The sequence below is a fragment of the Elaeis guineensis genome, chromosome 9 (genome assembly GCF_000442705.2).
Source record: "Elaeis guineensis isolate ETL-2024a chromosome 9, EG11, whole genome shotgun sequence".
Classification (NCBI taxonomy): domain Eukaryota; kingdom Viridiplantae; phylum Streptophyta; class Magnoliopsida; order Arecales; family Arecaceae; genus Elaeis; species Elaeis guineensis.
In genome coordinates, this window is record NC_026001.2 from 39,070,642 (window position 1) to 39,076,205 (window position 5,564).

At 36.2% G+C, this 5,564-nt stretch overlaps 1 non-coding gene across 1 annotated transcript; it reads right to left on the reverse strand.

The window, feature by feature from the left end:
• Positions 1-5,237: 5,237 nt before the first annotated feature.
• Positions 5,238-5,343, reverse strand: LOC140851867 (small nucleolar RNA R71). Its single transcript, XR_012134624.1, has one exon. It is a non-coding gene; the product is annotated as a small nucleolar RNA R71 (small nucleolar RNA).
• Positions 5,344-5,564: the final 221 nt, after the last annotated feature.

The window sequence follows — 5,564 nt, forward strand, 5'->3', positions numbered from 1 at the left end:
GCTATAATTATATCTCATACAGATGAAGCAGCGAAAGGACTTAATTATAAAGATTTAATTGTAAAATTTATCATGAATGTGTTAGATTAGATCTAAAGGAATATTCATGATTTATTTTGATTGAGTTATTTTCTGTTATGTAATTAGCAATAAGATTGCTATTTATGAAATGTGTTGATCTATTTGTCGAATGAGTCAACATATTTGGTGAACAGAAAATAAAATCTTTCAAATTTAAAAATTATTTTCAAAAAGCCAAACTCTGACCCATCAGCCCAAATACTTAATTAAAAGAATTAAGTATTGTCAAGTTGGTCTAGAATTATGAATTAAGACCTAAGACAATTGCATAAACTTGTGGGTCAATGGGTTAGATGGATTAGGTCCATAATTAGGTTAGACCTAAGGTTAGCTTAAAGAAATAGACTAAATTAGAGTAATTGGTCAAATCTAATCAAAAGTTGAATTAGATTAGATCAAGGACACTCTAGACTCAACTCCAATAGTTGTAATTGAATGGGTCCATGTCTTTAACTAGACCAAGATGGACTTAATTCATGGCTACGTGGTAGAACCCTATTTACTAAGTTGATCAAATTAAAACTAATGAATCGGTTGGTGTATAAGGTAAGTTCGGCAGTTTGACCAGTGGTTCTTAAGTGGGAGCTACTCGCATTGATTCAATATCTGACGAGTTAATGGCTTATCCCCACCACTGATCTCACTTACCTGGCCAACCTGGTGAGTTAGGTTTTGATTAGATCACTTGATGATTAGGGCTCATCCATATCATTAGGTAAATCAGTGTGACTGATTTAGGTGCTCTTAATGCCGGCTTTAATTAAATCTTTTTTTAATCTGACTTGGTGAAGTCAGTGGGAGGATTGAAATTGACTAGTTAATTTCTTCTCTTCTATCTTTTAATAAAATCCTCAAAATTATTAGGTCCCTAAAATGATTAAGTTATAGTGATAACTAAGTCATAGCCTCCCATTAAGTGAGTGATAATGAGTTTATTAGTTTAATAATCATTGGAGGCCCAAAGGCCTGGTGCTTATTGACTAATGAAATTATCATTCATAGTATGATAATTTGGTTTGAGTCTTTCTGATGGTGGTCAGGTTGGCCGGCCAAAGTCGGGCCTGATCATTTATTGGTCCGATTCATCAAATCAAGTTATGTTAATGGTTGGACCTAACCAGATCTTTTCAGTGGAGGCCAAAGCCTACTGATTAGGTTCTGGGGCAAAATTGATTACTAGAAGTTGTTTAAAGAAACAACTGGTTATGAACCTACCCATAGATGCACATGAGTTGACCAACCAAAGTTGGGCTCGTGTGTAGTCTGTGTGGATTCTAGTACCTACTAAGAAATTAAAGTAATTCTTTGAATTGGAGGTTGAGGCTATCAGTTCATAAAATTATTGGGAGAAACTTTAGACTAAAGTCCAAGTCTTTAGTATTAATAATTTATGTACTAATAGAGGTCTGATTTTTCTTTATGCAGCTATGGCCACTACCCTATTGCTTCAGTCATTATTAGATAATGACAAGCTCATGGGACCTAATTTCGATAGTTGGTATCAAAAATTAAAAATCGTCCTTGAGCATGAGCGGATCCTTTATGTAGTAACAGATTCCGCACCTGAGGAGCCAGTCCCGAATGCTAGAGGGACGGTTTGAGACACTTATCAAAAGTGGCTCAACGACCGCACCACCGTTCGGTGCATAATACTGGCAGCAATGAATGATGAGTTCAGCCACAGGTTTGAGAATGCCTAGCCGTAGGAGATGCTTCAAATATTGAACGACTCCTTTGGCACGCCTGACGATGTTGAAAGGCACAAAACTAGTTATGCCATTTTCAATGCTCGAATGAGGGATGGGGCCTTAGTCACTGATCATGTACTGTACATGATCGAAATGATTGAGTGCCTAAGTAAACTGGGCTTTCCCCTGCATGAGCAGCTTGGTAAGAATGTGATCCTTAATTCATTGCCCAAGTCCTTCCTCCCCTTCCTTACTCATTTTCAAATGACAAAGCCTGCAGTGAACTACCATGGCTTGTTGGGGTTGCTGCAGAACTTTGAGAAGGACCACCAGCTCCATAAGGAGTCGGTGAATGTTGTGGGAGGGTCTTCTTCTGGTCGTCGACCCTTTAAGAAAGGGAAGAAGAACAAGAAGAAGAAGAAGAAAAAGGTGCAGCCGCATGTTGGGACATCTGCATAGGGTCAGACCAAGAAGCACAAGCCCGACCAGAGCCAGGCGGTGTGCTTCTTTTGCAAGAAGCAGGGGCATTGGAAGAGGAACTGTCCTCTACACATTGCCTCCCTGGATCCAAACAAGCCGAAGAAGAAGCAAGGTAATTATATGATAACACCTTGCAACTTTTTCATTTGTGATACTACTGCCTGGATATTGGATACTGATAAATACTTAAGTTAAGTATTTTAAATTAAAAAATTATATTTAATTTATCTTATTTATTAAGAATTTGATGTTTCTTTCTATATTTTACAGGAAAGGTGATCGCCGATACAAAGAGTCCGATTCATAGATCAAAAAGACTCAAGTTTGAAGAAAATTGGACTTAAAATAAAATTAAAATAAAAGAAAGACGCATTCGGTATTATAGAAAATGAATATACTATGCAAAAATCCAAAAAGGATATAGATGTCATTATGAATGAACTTTTGTTTCTTTTTGGAATTTACAAAAAAAGGTTTCACGTGAGCGCATGAATTCAAAACAAAAATCTGGCGCGCGTGAATTCAAAGAAGAAGCATGCGCACGTGAACGCGAGTGAACACGTGAGAAGCTGGCGCGCGGACACGGGACGTGGTTTGGACGCGGGGCGCGGACGCAGGACGCGGCATGGACGGGGGGACGGGCGCTGACGCGGGTGTGGGCGCACTGCAGACAAGTTCAAAATAAAGAAAAAAATAATATTTAAAAATGTGTTGAAAGATTTGTATTTTTTTTAGTCCCATATCAGAAAATCATGTAAAATTCCTCCCTCCTAACACCTATAAAAAGACTTTTGTACTCTCATTGGAGGGGAAGCCCAGAAATTCTTCTAGAGCCTTGCATAGAGGAATAGAAAGGGACTACTTCATGAGCAACTAGGCTAGCAGTCTCGGGAGTGGAGAAGAAATTTTGTAATGACACAGAAATGGTTTATTGTTCTAAACTTTCCTGTATTTCTTTATATGCAATAAAGATTATGCTTTTTATTTAAATTGTCATGAGTTCTTTATTTGCTCCCTTTCATATGCTTTTATTTATGCTTTCTTGTTAGATTAATATTAGGAACAACTTTTACTTTTTGGAGACGCGTTGTGATCTACGGATACGGGGCGTGCCGAGGAAAGAAGAGTTGTTTACCTAGTACTTTCCGGAGACGCACCGTGATCTACGGGTACAGAGCGTGTCGAGGAAAGACAGGTATTTTTTCTAAGATTAATCACATCTATTTAGTTAAAAAAAGAGATACAACTCTGCTAGTGCAAATTAATTCAAAACTCCCGAGCTCTTTATTTTCTAATTACCTCGATTTTAAGATAATTTATTTTCTAAATTAAAAACAATATTTTTTTCTTTTATCTTGCAATCTCAACTTAGCCCAAGGTTCCTGAGGATACGATCTCGACTCATCCTACCTACGTAGTGAGTAGAGTTATTTTTGGTGCTATCAACGACTATGCATCAAATTTTGGCGCCGTTGTCGGGGATCTTGACACGGTTGAATTAAAAAAAAAAAATTGAAATTTTTTTTTTTAATTTTTTTTAAAAAAAAAATACTTTTCAATTTTTATTTCTCATTCTAATTTTTTTTTTCAGTGCTTTCTAGCTAGATAATCTTATTTGCATAATTACAGAATTACCTTGCATAACTAATTTACTATTTAGAATTTTGCTGCTTAGAATAATTTGCTACTTTTCATAGCCCAGTGATTTATTGCTTTTTAGACTTAATCACTTAAATTTATTTTCTCGCAAAACTAAAAAAAAAATTAAAAAAAATATATATAAAAAGATAAAATTATATAAAAAAAAACCCACTGACATTTCATAACACTTAACTAAAATAGCGTAACCTCAAATATAAAAATTTCTAACTTGATTGGACACCTTGTTTCTTTGCATTGCATCTCCATAATTAATCTTAAGGGCAATAACCCATTAACCGATAAGGTGGGGATTTGATCACCCTTCCTTGGCCCACAAATCACTCCCTTGCATTTGCATAACCTAGACCTTAATTTAAAATCAACTAGACGTCAGCCCTAGAAATTTCGAGCTCAATAGGATAAGAAAGCTCTAGAGTTGAACCGAGTGCGGATTGGTTAATTGCTCGGTGTCTAAGGCAAGTGGTTAAAGAAAGTGGTTTTCAATTGATTCCGTTGACTGACCTGGCCAACTTAGTTGGTGTCTAAGGAAAGCAACGAGCAGGAAACCTCCCATATCTTATGCTTACCTGGCCGAGTTAGTTAGTCAGTCTTGAGCTTGGAGTGCTCAAAAGCAATCTTGAAAGTTAGGAGCTGTCTAGATCTAAGTTAACCTTAGGATAGAGAGTCTATGATTGTTTAAGTTGATTGCAATTAACATCTAAATATTAATTAATTTCTCCCTTTTCATAGATTTAAGATTCTTAGGTTCTTCTCTTTAGATTTTCTTCATTCTTTTCTCACTTTATTATAAAAATATATATTATAAAAAAAAAAAAAATTCTGTGTGTGCTCTACAGTATAATTGTAAGGTGTATGCTTGGCCGTAGATCGTTACGACCAGAAATCCAACCTTTTGATCCAGAAATAGAAAGAACCTTTAGAGCCAACAGACATAAAAAGATGGACCGAAATCAAGAGAATGATCCACCCAAGCAATTGAAGGAGTACTTTACTCCTTCCACATATACCTACTCTCCTTGTATTCAAGTACCTCCTGTGGAGGCCACTCAATATGAAATTAAGTCCAGTATAATCCAAATGTTACCTTCATTTTATGGACTTAGTAATGAAGACCCTTATAAATATCTTGAAGAATTTCTTGAGATATGCTCAACTGTCAAAATTCACAACTTCTCCGATGATGCTCTTAGGTTGAAATTATTCTCTTTTTCACTTAAGGACAAAGCCAAATACTGGCTACATACTTTGGATTCCATGACTATATCAACCTGGGACCAGCTGCAAGGAGAGTTTCTCAAGAAATATTTTCCCATAGGAAAAACTAATCAAATAAGGAAAGACATAACTAGTTTTTTCCAATTAGATGGAGAAATGTTTCATGAAACATGGGAGAGATTAAAAGACCTTATTAGAAAATATCCCCACCATGCTGTACCCAAGTGGCAGTTAATCTAATATTTTTATGATGGGCTCTCTGAAAGACATCGACAAATGGTCGATGCATCATGCGGTGGGATATTTATGCTGAAAAGTGAGGATGAGGCATGGCAACTGTTTGAAATTTTAAGTGAAAATTTATTACATCATATGTCTGCCTCTATTAGAGATAAACCCATGTTAAACTCAAAAAGAGGTGGAATATATGAAGTAGGA